The following is a 15,177-nucleotide window of genomic DNA, read 5'->3' as shown; positions in this document are numbered from 1 at the left end:
AACATTGATTCACTCTTATTTTGCTATCTGGGAAGCCTCTCCCAGAACTGAGAGGATGTCTCTTCCACACTATTTGAAACAGAACCACGTGCCAGTTCTGGAGAACAAATCGTTTAGCCCGGGGCAAGTGCATGACAGCAGGTCCTCCCTTCTTATCAGAAGCATTAGCTCTTCTTGTGTTGGGGAGGCTTTGGTAATGAGCTTAAAGCCATAGTTGGGAGAAATATCTGTTTTTTTTGCAACCAGAGAGCATCAGCGCTGGTTCAGATTTAATACAACTGAAGATCTGGTTTTGCTTTTCCACAGAAACAGACCCACATCTTTACATCTGTCCCAGTGCTGTTTGAAAGTCTCTTCTGTGTACTTAACATTTCTGGAGAGAAGCATGGTTCACAAAAGACACAGGTCAGTGTTGATCTTATTTTTATAAAAAGTCTTGATGTTAGCAGTCAGCATTTGAGAATCCCATTTGCTGTGTTTATAGGAACAATTTGATTGGCTGACGCTTGAATAAATGTATGAAAAATTGATCTTTTCTCAACTTGAAGGGAGTAACGCTTCTGATGCAACACGATTGACCCACAATTCATTTCAGTAAAGCAGCAAGAGTTAAAAGTCGTTTTCCCATTACCGCTTCCTATTTCCTTCAATGTTGAAGCAGTTTTTTATTTCTCTTATTTAAATCAAGCAAACTGGAGGCTATGGCTCTATTTCTTTTTTTTTTAATACAGCAGTCTAAATTGTTTTATTCCAACTGGAGTAAATCAAATATTAAACAAGGAGTTATGAGCTGCTTCCTTTTGGTGTGCAGTCCTCTTTAGGGCTTTCTTATTTAATAGTTCAAAACAGACACGACAGAGTTTAAGGTCCAGGTAGCACGAGTTCTCCTTCCTCTGAACCGCTGCTAAATTCTTAATGAATTGACATAATATACTTTTCTTTAGTTATTGTACACAATTACACAAAACCAATATGAGACTGCAATTTGTTATTTTCTGTCCCTGTGATTCTTATTTTAAGTTCAACAAAACTATATTGAAGTAGAAAAGTAAATTCAGGCTTGAAGAAGCAGCACCAGAGAACAAAGTCAAAAGACACAGAGATGTCACAGACAGGAAAAAGGATGAATGAAGAAAATCAAATCCTGAAAATAATGCGTATATGAAAACAAGGAAGGAAGTGAGAGTCAGGAAGGAAATCCAAGACACGCCGCAAACGAGAAGAAGACGGATCAGACGGCTGCGATCAAATGCGAGTAAAAAGACCACAGACCTCAAAGAGGGAAATGGGTTGTGAGTTATGAGGAGCGGTGATATACTCGCTCCTTTTGTGAGCGCTGATTATAGTGTCAAATCGCAGACGGTCCTTTGTTAATCACCAAACACAGAGGCCTTGACGAGCTCTGCTGTCATTTCACTGCCATGCGATTGTCATCAAGCAATTATTTTCACACACTAGCGACGTATTTGCAGCACCGGCGTCTGGCCCTGCTTGTTATGACTCAGGAAAATTAACTTCCGATAATATTTTGTTTCTCATTTACACAACAAGTTTGCCACTAATGGCTGAAATTGCTCTTAATGGATTTCTGACAGTGATGAACACACAAGCAGAAAAAAATGAAGCTCTGCTCTCCTCTTTGTTCAGAGCTGTTCTGCAGATGTAGCTTGACACAACTACACAGAACAACCGATGGATATCCTTCTTATAACTGTGTGTTTCCTTATTTGGTCACAGGAGAGCTGATCATTCGCCAGTCCTGTCGTTCATTTATCCCGTTTTATTCCCCCCGTTCGATTTCCCCTGGGACCATGATGTCATGCACAGCAGCTGAGGGGTAAATCAATGTCCTGCTTTCTCCCTTTGCTCAGCTGACTGATGTCGACCGGCGGCTGACTTTTTCAAACCCTGGACAGAAGCCCAGACACAAGTGTGCAAATACACATCTTTTCAGTCAGATGAGAGACGAGGTCAAAGAAGTCAAAGAATTAAAAGTGAAGATCAATACTAGATTTGTCTGTGAGGTGGACATTTGGTTTTTAATTTGTGCTTCCGGTTTTTTTTCCTCAGCATTTAGCTGAGTCACTCATAACGTTGCTCAAAGCATTTTTTGACACCGCAAAGGCAGCATGGCGAATATGCAGCAGCAATGTGGCCCACTTCTGTGCAACAGCACAAAAAATCCCTCCAATGATGCCAGTAGCTGATTATGACAGTTTAAACGATACCTGTTTGCTCATCTTAGTTGATGTTGCTGCTATCGCCATAGTGACGCTTTTATTAGTCACAGTACACACCCAGTAATATTAGATGACAGTCATCTGCAGCAGTTATAACCAGTACTCGGGTTGTAAAAAAAAATCAGGGGGGATGGTGGATTTTATCATATGGGGACAGATAATTTGTGCTGATTACAAATAATATAATATATTACAAATAATAGCAGTGACCAAAACACCTGCGGAAATACTGCAGGAATGACATAGCAGCAGCAGTTCTGTAAGCTTTAAATATGCACTGGGCTTACATCTAATACATCAAAACACAAAAATAAAAACAGTTTTCTGAACTTATTAATATGACTCTGTCCTTCACAGGATAAGTAAAATGGATCACTGCAAAAACTCAAAATGTTAACAAGAATATTTGTCTTATTTCTAGTTAAAATGTCTCATTTTAGTAAAAAAAATCTCATTATACGTAACAAAAGACTCATCACTGGAAAAAACAACAATTTTCACCTGTTTCAAGTAGATTTCCACTTAAAATAAGTAGAAAAATCTGCCAGTGCAACAAGATTTTTTTGCTTGTAATAAGAAGATAAATCTTGTCCCACTGGCAGATTTTCCTACCTATTTCAAGTGAAAATGTACCTGAAACAGGTGAAAATTGTCACATTTTTCTGGTGTTATTTTTCTGGTGATGACTCTAAATGTTGAAATAGCAGTAAAACCACATTTATTGATGAAATGACATAAGGGATGGAAAGGGGGGATGGCAGTTTTACAGGGGGGATGATTTTGACCGTTTTTATTTCAGGGGGGATCCCCCTCATCCCCCCTCAACTCTAGTACTGGTTATAACTGATTCGAAATAGTATAAAAATACATGAATACATAATATATAATGCATGAGTCAGTGTGGTTACATGAACATCTCAATCAAGCTAATGGCAACAATCTAGCTAAAGAATGAACTGGAGGTTCAGAGAAATCCAAGTAAACGTGCATTCGACTCTGCGATGCTAGGTGGCGCCACATGCACTTTTGCGTTGGCGTTCTTCCGTCTTTGTTGTTCGTCTTCTTCTTCTCCTACTGTGTTGATATTCTGGCTTCCGCGGGGTCGTCACTTCCAGAAGGGGGAGTCACTAGCTCGGCTAAGCGCGGGTTGCGTATACATGCCAGAATTACTCAACTTAAGACCCCGTTATCTGGCACTAAAAGCTCGATCTCAAGAGCTTCAGTTATGTTTGACTACAGCCCGGTTAAAGTGTATACATGGGTTTTAAAACTTTGATATCGGTCGGATTAAGGCAACAATTCGACTTTCTGTTACTGCATGTAAATGTCCTGAGTGTCATAAAAACAGGTCTGGATCATCCTGGTCCAGGACCTCTCTCTTGCCATCTTTTGGTAGCGGTTGGTTTTGCTGAGTTCAGTTTAGTTGTAATCTTCTACTGAAGCTGCAGAGCCTAGACGATGGTATTTAAGCCAACCTTAAACCTAACAAACAGTACATGATGCTGTTTATCACTATCCTGGACACGAGGAGCATTTCGTTCCCAGATCAGCCTAGTAGGCGATAGGTTAACCAGTTTCAGAAAACTAAAGACAGACTTTTTCTAAAGCGGCTCAATCTCAGAGATTTTCCTGAAGTTGACTGTATGAGTCAACGTTAACTGAATGAGCCAATAAGTGACCGTGTGTGACCCAGTGAACAAAGAGTATATTTGCAGCATCATAAACTGAGCTCTTTGCACTTATTTTCCTGGAAAACAAGTTGAGTTCAGTTCCTTCTATTGCAAAGTAAACGGTTTCTCCTGCTGGAGGTGCGCATTAAAAGCGCTTGACTGCCGTAACAAGAGGTGACATTAGGAATGTAGCAGTCACTGTGTCACTTTCATGCATCAAAAATGCAAAACATCACTCTCAGTCTGCATTACAACAACTGGTGAGTATGAGTTATTTCAAAATGATCAACAGAAAAGCTGCAGGAAACACTGCACAGAACTTCGTTTACTGTCCAACTTCTTTACAAAAACATTTGTTTGTTTTGCTGCCCCCTCTGTTCTGTGACATGTACAGTAGCATCAAACTGCTTTCGGTGCAAGTAAATACAAACCTGCCAGATACTGTATCTTAAAGGATTCTCAGTGCAACAGGTGCTGTATCCCCCACTACCTGCTGTGTGTTTCTATGGTAACTACAGCTCGTAATGTGTTTGCTGAATGAAGTGAGAATGTATTTTTACTTATCTAATCAAGTGTTCATAGTGATTTAATTCTGTGTGAGATAAGTGACTGACTACATCTGTCTTTCTTTTTGAAGCTGGCCCCCGGTATCATTCTTCCCTCCGGTAATAAGTCTCAGACTTTTTTTTTATATGTCTTGACATTTGTTAACTAGCAGGGGATGGTGCACCTTTGCCCTCAGTCTATCACCACAAAGTAGAAAGAGCCTTATTAAAAGATTCTTATGGGTTTTCTTTGTGAGAAGTGTAAATGTGAGAAGGCAGCTGAAGACTGTGTTTTGGAGCTTTGAAGCACTCGCGCTATTATTAGTTTAATTGGTTCACTGCGGCTAATAGTGTCTGCAGGTGCTCTAATTGATATCAACTCTGATGAAAAAGAAAGAAAAATTGTTTTCAAATATCAAAAAATAAGAAGAGGTAGTCGTAGCAACAGCAACTAAGGACGGCGATGCTCAGAGGGGTCTGTTTGTGATCGTTTTCTTTCATCATTTTAAGACATAGTCTTTACTTGAGATCATGTTCTATGGCTTTCATCTGCTGCAGTGTGTAAATTGATAATGTACAGACTAGGAGTAAAATGTAAAGATCTCTCATTGGGAGCCACTTGCATTTGAGCGCGTTAGCAGCGACGTGCAGGACCACACGGGCGAGGACACGCTGAGGTGCTGTCTGCAGGTTTCTCATATGGAGATGAATCATTCTTCTGAAGGAAAAGGGTTTGAGTTGAGCTCTGCCAGAGCGCGACAGAGCTTTGTTCCACGCCTCTGACTGTGAAGGGGAGCGTGCGCATGTATGTATATGCGTATGCATTAGGGTTGCCACCTTTCAGAAATAGAAATAAGGGACGCCCTGATTTCAGCAGCGCAGGAGCCAAAAAAAAGCCCCAAAACTTCTAAACTGAATAAAAATGTGTTTATTTTATATGAAAAAACAAAATGCTTTGATTTAAAGTTTAAAGTGCTTTAATAGCATTGAACTTGCATGACTGTACAGACAGACAACCATACTAGCAGCTGAAATATCCTCCTATGCTACGTATGTCCACATTAGCCCAGATGTAATATAGCCTACAGGTGAAGAATATGGTATAAAAGTTAATTTATTTCAATAATTCAACTAGAATATGGTGTAAAAGTTAATTTATTTCAATAATTCAACTAGAATATGGTGTAAAAGTTAATTTATTTCAATAATTCAACTAGAATATGGTGTAAAAGTTAATTTATTTCAATAATTCAACTAGAATATGGTGTAAAAGTTAACTTATTTCAATAATTCAACTAGAATATGGTGTAAAAGTTAATTTATTTCAATAATTCAACTAGAATATGGTGTAAACGTTAAGGAAAATACGGAACAAATCGTGTCCCGTATTAGTTCAATACGGGACGCAACATTTTTTTCTCAAATAAAGGACAATTCCGTATTTTATGGGACGGGTGGCAACCCTAGTCTGCATACAAACCACAGGGCCGAGTTTTAATATAGACAAATCGATGTGAAGACTGAGATTTAAAGATATTCAGATGATGAGAGAAAAGCAGTTGGATAAAGAGCCCTAAAGGGCTTTTAAATCGCACTATGGACACGGACATCCAGGTTGGCCCATCCGTCAAGAGCTGGTGATGGCTGACGATGACCCCTCAGGGTCACAAAAAAGGCACATACAAGCTCAGAAACACCTTCATCTAAAGAGGTGACACTTTTCAGCACAAAGAAGAAAATACAATCTTTGACAACCCTCTTCTCCTTCTTGCCCTCTTGGTCTCCTTTCTCCTGCCCTTTTCCCCATCATCCCGAGGGAGAAGCCATCTCATTTTCAACCATTTTTTTCTGCCATTGTTCCTCTTTTCTGTCTTTCAGACATAAATAGCATCCCTGATTTGCTGCCACGGCGACAGAAAGGAACTTTCTCTTCTCCGTCCATTTGTATCCACAGTTGATCTTTCGCCTATTGTCTTGCTGCTTTCTTTGCTCTCCCTTGTTTGTTCATCCATCCCATCCCTTCAGTCAGACCCCCCCTCTATTTTTAGTTTTCTGCCCTCTCTATAGCATATCTCTTATTCCTTTCAGATGCAGAGGAGATACGCTGTAATTTGCCGCTAGCTTATGTCAGTTTTTTGTGTCAAGATTGGTGACAGAAATAATCACAGAGCTTGACTTTAAACACTCTCTTAAGTTGGTTTCCAATGGCAACACTGCCAGGCATACCTAGTGCTGGCAAGACTCCCACTGAGACAAACTGATACTGACAACATGAGGAAAAGATACCTTAAGTCAAACTTACACAGCTGTTTGTTTTTTTTCCCAGTTGACTCTTGAAAATTAGTAATTTACACAATATTGTAGTATTCTTGAGTATACTTACCTATACACACTCACCTATATATGTGTGTGTATATATATACTGTATATACAGACATATACAGTATATGTATACGTATATATATTATATATATTATATATATACATATACGTGTCTGTATATATGTATGTATACACAGTACTGGAGTTGAGGGGGGATGAGGGGGTCGGCATCCCCCCTGAAATAAAAATGGTCAAAATAATCCCCCCTGTAAAACTGCCATCCCCCCTTTCCATCCCTTATGTCATTTCATCAATGAATGTGGTTTTACTGCTATTTCAACATTTAGAATCATCACCAGAAAAATAACACCAGAAAAATCACTTATTTGACAATTTTCACCTTTATCAAGTACATTTTCACTTGAAATAAGTAGAAAAATCTGCCAGTGGGACAAGATTTATCTTCTCATTACAAGCAAATAAATCTTGTTCCACTGGCAGATTTTTCTACTTATTTTAAGTAAAAATCTACTTGAAACAGGTGAGAATTGTTGTTTTTTCCAGTGATGAGTCTTGTTTTAAGTGTAATGAGTTTTTATTTACTAAAATGAGACATTTTAACTAGAAATAAGACAAATATTCTTGTTAAGATTTTGAGTTTTTGCAGTGATCCATTTTACTTATCCTATGAAGGACAGAGTCATATTGATAATTTCAGAAAACTGTTTTTTATTCTTGTGTTTTGATGTATTTGATGTAAGCCCAGTGGATATTTAAAGCTTACAGAAGGCTGAATTTAACTGCTGCTATGTCATTCCTGCAGTATTTCTGCAGGTGTTTTGGTGACTGCTATTATTTGTAATATATTATATTATTTGTAATCAGCACAAATTATCTGTCCCCATATGATAAAATCCACCATCCCCCCTGATTTTTTTTTTACAACTCGAGTACTGTGTATACATACAAACACACACACACATATAAAGGTTACAGCAAGAAACACGTAATGATGTTACTTGCGTTTTTGTTTGTTATGTGGTTTTTTTCAACATCGGCGCAATATACCAACAAAACCTGAAGGACTCCCCGGTCCATCTATCTGTCACAAGTCCACATAGACGCTCATGTGGAACTACGTATCATTGCAGTTCCTAGACTGACCACTAGAGGCTGGCTCCAAAAGTGAGTCAATCTCCATTGACCCTCATGTTACAATTTCCAACTTGGGAGCAGAGATAAACATGTTTACAGCTTGGTTAAACAAAAAAACAAAAAAAAAAAAACGTTTCTGTCTCAATTGTTTGATTTCACATCCATGACAACTCTGAGGGGTGTGACATTTTTGATACCACAGCAGGAGAGTTTATATAAAGCATTCTGTTTATTTCTAATATGGTTGATTGACAGTCGGCTCAGCCAATGGCTGGCCGTCATCACTTCCTCATCCATAAACGACATGCCATTGTGCCAAGTGGACAAAACGCTTTTACAAACTCAATATCGGCTATACGTGACGGTCATTTTTGAGTTTGTTGTCGAGTCAACATTAACGATATAGTCTGCTGTATTTACAGCTAAATATACTGCCTGTCTGAAGGCAGCTCTGCAGATATTTCAGGGGGAGTTCAGTTGAAGGAGCCGGTGTCGTGCCAAAAAGTGATTGCCTGCCAGAATCTGATTTCTCCCCTGAAAATGGGTCTTTTTACCTGCCAAAAATTGATTGAAGGCCAAATACAGTTAATGAAAGGTTGTTTCTACCTAAATATGATTTGATCTCATTCTTGAGCTTCATAATATAAACACTAAAGCTCACAGGATTGCTTTTAACTCTTTTAAAGGACCATTACAACACAAAATAGGCATTTTCACCTGCCAAAAATTGATTGAAGGCCAAATACAGTTAATGAAAAGTTGTTTTTGCCTGAATATGACTTGATCTCATTCTTGAGCTTCATAATCTGAAAATCTGACGTTTTAGCGCTATCGCTCAACGGGCTGCTGTGCGCGCTCCCGCGGCCACAAATCAGATTCTGGCAGGCAATCACTTTTTGGCACGACACCGGGAGCAAAGCTAACTTTGACTGACAGGCGGTGGGCGTGTTCCCATCGGCTTGCTGAGCAACCTGGCTGCACCTCGTACCTGTAACTTCCCCTGCTCGATCCTGCCTGATCGTTTGCATCTGTGCCTCGTCAACCCTGTCAGTGTCTCTGTATATATTGTGTTGTTTTTCCTTACTGTTTTCTACCTGACTGTGACCTGCCCTGGTTTTTGGTTTTCTCATTTAGTTTCTGGTTACTTGTGTTAGACGTTGCCAAGTTTGTGGATTTCCTGCCTTTCGCATTACTTTTGGTTTCATTAAACAGGTTGTTTCTGCAAAACTACTGTTTCCAGCTATCGGGTTCTTCCCATTGCAACATATAACTGAACAGACGAGCCAGATATGGACCCAGCAAGGGAGGCCATCGCGCTCTTTGATTTTTTTTCCCGCAGAGAAAATAATGAGGTGTTAGCCAGAAGAGGAGTCACCCTTCCGGGGTTCTTGCTTGGGTGGGCCGAAGAGCCTTCAGGCTAAGGGACGACATTATTGTCATTATCGCCGTCACCTAATCCTGTCTCCAGTTCAAAGGTGCTCCTGGACGCACCCCATCTTATATCAATATATACGGTATGTATGTGGGTGTGTGTATATATGTCTATAAGCAGTACTGGAGTTGAGGGGGGATGAGGGGGGATGGCATCCCCCCTGAAATAAAAACGGTGAAAAATCATCCCCCCTGTAAAACTACCATCCCCCCTTTCCATCCCTTATGTAATTTCATCAATGAATGTGGCTTTACTGCTATTTCAACATTTAGAGTCATCACCAGAAAAATAACACCAGAAAAATAACTTATTTGACAATTTTCACCTGTTTCAAGTAAATTTTCACTTGAAATAAGTAGAAAAATCTGCCAGTGGGACAAGATTTATCTTCTCATTACAAGCAATAAAATCTTGTTCCACATGCAGATTTTTCTACTTATTTTAAGTTAAAATCTACTTGAAACAGATGAAAATTGTTGTTTTTTCCAGTGATGAGTCTTGTTTTAAGTGTAATGAGATTTTTTTTACTAAAATGAGACATTTTACCTAGAAATAAGACAAATATTCTTGTTAAGATTTTGAGTTTTTGCAGTGATCCATTTTACTTATCCTGTGAAGGACAGAGTCATATTGATAAGTTCAGAAAACTGTTTTTTATTTGTGTGTTTTGATGTATTTGATGTAAGCCCAGTGGATATTTAAAGCTTACAGAAGGCTGCATTTAACTGCTGCTATGTCATTCCTGCAGTATTTCTGCAGGTGTTTTGGTCAGTGCTATTATTTGTAATATATTATATTATTTGTAATCAGCACAAATTATCTGTCCCCATATGATAAAATCCACCATCCCCCCTGGTTACAGCAAGAAACACGTAATGATGTTACTTGCGTTTTTGTTTGTTATGTGTTTTTTTCAACATCGGCGCAATATACCAACAAAACCTGAAGGACTCACCGGTCCATCTATCTGTCACAAGTCCACATAGACGCTCATGTGGAACTACGTATCGTTGCAGTTCCTAGACTGACCACTAGAGGCTGGCTCCAAAAGTGAGTCAATCTCCATTGACCCTCATGTTATAATTTCCAACTTTGGAGCAGAGATAAACATGTTTACAGCTTGGTTAAAAAAAACCCTAAAAAAAAAAACCTGTTTCTGTCTCAATTGTTTGATTTCACATCCATGACAACTCTGAGGGGTGTGAAATGTTTGATACCACAGCAGGAGAGTTTATATAAAGCATTCTGTTTATTTCTAATATGATTGATTGACAGTCGGCTCAGCCAATGGCTGGCCGTTATCACTTCCTCATCCATAAACGACATGCCATTGTGCCAAGTGGACAAAACGCTTTAACAAACTCAATATCGGCTATACGTGACGGTCATTTTTGAGTTTGTGGTCGAGTCAACATTAACGATATAGTCTGCTGTATTTACAGCTAAATATACTGCCTGTCTGAAGGCAGCTCTGCAGATATTTCAGGGGGAGTTCAGTTGAAGGAGCCGGTGTCGTGCCAAAAAGTGATTGCCTGCCAGAATCTGATTTCTCCCCTGAAAATGGGTCTTTTTACCTGCCAAAAATTGATTGAAGGCCAAATACAGTTAATGAAAAGTTGTTTCTGCCTAAATATGATTTGATCTCATTCCTGACCTTCATAATATAAACACTAAAGCTCACAGGATTGCTTTTAACTCTTTTAAAGGACCATTACAACACAAAATAGGCATTTTCACCTGCCAAAAATTGATTGAAGGCCAAATACAGTTAATGAAAAGTTGTTTCTGCCTAAATATGACTTGATCTCATTCTTGAGCTTCATGATCTGAAAATCTGACGTTTTAGCGCTATCGCTCAACGGGCTGCTTTGCGCGCTCCCGCGGCCAGAAATCAGATTCTGGCAGGCAATCACTTTTTGGCACGACACCGGGAGCAAAGCTAACTTTGATTGACAGGCGGTGGGCGTGTTCCCATCGGCTTGCTGAGCAACCTGGCTGCACCTCGTACCTGTAACTTCCCCTGCTCGATCCTGCCGGATCGTTTGCATCTGTGCCTCGTCAACCCTGTCAGTGTCTCTGTATATATTGTGTTGTTTTTCCTGTCCTTGTTGGTGGTCCTTACTGTTTTCTACCTGACTGTGACCTGCCCTGGTTTTTGGTTTTCTCATTTAGTTTCTGGTTACTTGTGTTAGACGTTGCCAAGTTTGTGGATTTCCTGCCTTTCGCATTACTTTTGGTTTCATTAAACAGGTTGTTTCTGCAAAACTACTGTTTCCTGCTATCGGGTTCTTCCCATTGCAACATATAACTGAACAGACGAGCCAGATATGGACCCAGCAAGGGAAGCCATCGCGCTCTTTGATTTTTTTTTCCGCAGAGAAACAGAGAAAATAATGAGGTGTTAGCCAGAAGAGGAGTCACCCTTCCCGGGGTTCTTGCTTGGGAGAGCCGAAGAGCCTTCAGGCTAAGGTAGTGCTTCTCAAAGTGTGGGGCGCGCCCCACTGGTGGGGAAGGGAGACATGACAGGTGGGGCGCGACAAACGGGAGGAAGTGCTCGCGTCAAGACAGTTCAGCCCCGAACTAAACAAGGTTTTAACAGAAGTTTTGGGCATTGTAAATTTCATCAAAACCCGACCCCTGAAAGCACGACTGCTCTCTGCACGTTGCGAGGAGATGGGAGCTGATCGTACATCTGTGCTGTTTCACAGCGAAGAAAGGTGGCTCTCCAGGGGCAAAGTGTTGTCTTTGAGCTGAGAGTGGAGATTCTTCTTTTTTTGGAGGAGGAGCGCATGTCCGAGGCTGCAAGCAAATTCAGCGATGAACAATTTCTGTTGAAGCTGGCTTATCTCAGCGATGTGTTTTGCAAGCTGAATTAGTTAAATATTCAGCTACAAGGCAAAGACAAGCACCTACCTCACCTGGCAGACAAGATCACTGCATTCTCCCGAAAACTCGAGGCATGGGGCAGACGCCTCGATCAACAACATGTGATGTCTTTGAGAACCTGAGTGAGCTTCTCTAAAAACCAAGTACAGATCCCAGCTCAACATTGAGCAGGATTTGAGAGTGGCAGTTTCCAGCCTGCAACCCCGTTTTGAAAGGATGTTCAGTGCAAAACAGGCAACACTGCAGCCACTAGTAATGCAGGGAATGTTCACTTGTTTATGTTTTTGCAAATTAAGTTATGATAGCACAACTGCACTTTTATTTTCTCTTTTTGAACTTTGTGTTATTTGTTGTTTTTTTATTTTGATTCAGTATCAAATATGACTGATATACTTGGTGCTAGTAATTTCAATACATTTAAAATAATTTGAAGTAATTCGTCAAGATTTTTGTTGGGGCGACGGGGCTAGTGGGGCTTGAAAATCCCCACTTGTTCAAAGTGGGGATTGACGAAGAAAGTTTTAGAACCACTGGGCTAAGGGAAGACATTATTGTCATTGTCGCCGTCACCTAATCCTGTCTCCAGTTCAAGGGTGCTCCTGGACGCACCCCATCTTATATCAATATATACAGTATGTATGTGGGTGTGTGTATTTATGTCTATAAGTGCATTGTATTTTATTTGACAAGGGGGTTTAATCTAACCACAGAAATGTGATAACCTATTTCAAGCCAAGGCGGTTTTTTTTTTCTTCTGTTTCCTTTCCCTAACCAAGTACTTTAGATGCTCTTTTCTAACTGAGAGCTTTTTCATGCCTAAATCTAAGTAAATAGTGAGTGAAAGCAAAACTGCAGTGTAAAAATAAGATTCAATAATGTCTAAATAAAGTGTTATTCCTAAGCAAGCGATGAGCACCTCTAACACACACACACACGCAAACACACAGGCAAAACAAAAAGGAAACGTTGTGTCCAAGTCTAGAAATCAATAGATTATGTGACTATTTCACAAACTGCTGAATGTGGTTACAGGACCAGGCGGAGATGTAATAAATGTATCACTCCTCTTGTGAGCAACGGTGACCTTTCATATAACAGCCCCAGCACTGACATGTTCTCCAAAGTTGTGTACTTTGCACTGATGTAGGTGTGTGTGTGACTGCAGGGTCAGTTTGTAAGGCTGCAGAATCAATCTCCGTGTATCTTTATCCTCAAAGGAAGCAAAGTGCAGGTAGCAGTTATGAAGAGAGTCACAGAGCAGGAGCAGGTACATCCTCTGATCCGCTCTCCTCCTACACCCCCCTCAAACATGAATGTGCGTGTATGTGGGAGCCTGCGCGTGCAACGCCGCACATGTGAGTGCAGGCTGTTTACCCGTCCTCCACAGCCCATGGAGGCCTTTCTCTCTAAGTAGGTGAGGGTTGGTTTTATGAGCCTTTAACAGCCAGCACTCAGGCCAGATGGTGTGCTTATCAGCTACTCTTGTGCGTCTGAGTGTGTGACTGTGTGTGTGTAGCATCGCGGAAATAGCAAGAAGTAAATATTTGTGAAAAGCAAAGAGGCAAGCTGGTTGTCTGGGGGACTTCAGAGTAACAAGCAGGGCACACACACTAACAGAGCGTTTTAGAAACGGACGGATAAAACGCAGACATCATCTATCGATCTTACCATACATTAACAACAGAGGAAACTGATGGAAATGTCGGGGGAAGGTTAACGCGGTGTGTTAAAACAGATTCAATCATTTTCTTTCCACATTTACATTTAGTGTGCAGTAACTACTTCTACAAGCCTGCGACAACAGCAGGTTTTTTCACCTCTGAGTGAGAGCACGTATCAGCAGCTCTCTGCACAACATCACAAGCGACGTGATGTTTGCTTTGTCCAATTGAAACCCGGTCCTGCATCTTCCACTGGAGCCCATCCCAGCTGTCATCAAATTATCAGAGCAACTGAAAAATGAGGGAGCAAATTCTGAAAAAATTAGTTTTGGTGATACGAGCATGTTAGAGTACGACGGAGTATTAGGGCCAAACAAAAAAAACAAAAAAAGGAAATTACGAGAATAAAGTCATAATGTAATGAGAATAAAGTCATAATATTACGAGAATAAAGTCGTAAAATTACGAGAAGAAAGTTGTAACATTACGAGAATAAAGTCGTAATATTATGAGAATAAAGTCGTAATATTATGAGAATAAAGTCGTAATATTACGAGAATAAAGACGTAAAATTCCAAGAATAAAGTCGTAAAATTCCGAGAATAAAGTTGTGACATTACGAGAATAAAGTCGTAATGAATAAAGTGGTAATTTATGAGAATAAAGTCATAATATTATGAAAATAAAGTGGTAATTTATGAGAACTCTTAACAGGAAGAGCTTCTTCTCCCTGTGTTAAAATGAAGAATATTGAGCATCTTGTGAAGTTATATTTATATATTTATAATATATTGCAACTTTATTCTCGTAATATTACGACTTTATTCTCGTAATATTATGACTTTATTCTCATAATTTTACGACTTTATTCTCATTACATTATGACTTTATTCTCGTAATTTCCTTTTTTTGTTTTTTTGTTTGGCCCTAATACTCCGTCGTATTAGAGTGAGCCGTGTGTGATGTAGACTTTTTTTTTTTTTTTGTTGTTGTTGTCTTTTTTTTTTTAAGTTTTCCACTCGCTTCTTTCTCCGGATTATGACATAAGAGTGAGGTGATGATGTAACAGCGTCCCTCCAGCTAGTCCAACGCAGGACCGGCTCAGTGTTGCTGTTTGGGTTCACTCTCGCTGTTCCCATGATTTCATTTAGTCGCCAGCTGCCGCTCTCACAGATCGTGTCCATCGTTGCCAGGTTTGAGGGGTGATTTGTGAGTAGGTCTTACCACATATTAGCATATAATGTTTGTAGTTTGAAGAAGCCTCCT

At 39.9% G+C, this 15,177-nt stretch overlaps 1 protein-coding gene across 2 annotated transcripts in view; it reads right to left on the bottom strand.

Moving 5' to 3' along the window:
• The window catches only part of LOC133441533 (rap1 GTPase-activating protein 2-like), a 257,100-nt gene that overhangs the window by 219,958 nt on the left and 21,965 nt on the right, over nucleotides 1-15,177 (bottom strand). The gene's annotated exons all lie outside the window — the stretch shown is intronic.

This window comes from Cololabis saira, chromosome 4 (assembly GCF_033807715.1).
Source record: "Cololabis saira isolate AMF1-May2022 chromosome 4, fColSai1.1, whole genome shotgun sequence".
NCBI lineage: Eukaryota > Metazoa > Chordata > Actinopteri > Beloniformes > Belonidae > Cololabis > Cololabis saira.
The sequence above is the reverse complement of the archived record's forward strand: the minus strand, read 5'-3'. Positions and strand labels throughout refer to the sequence as shown.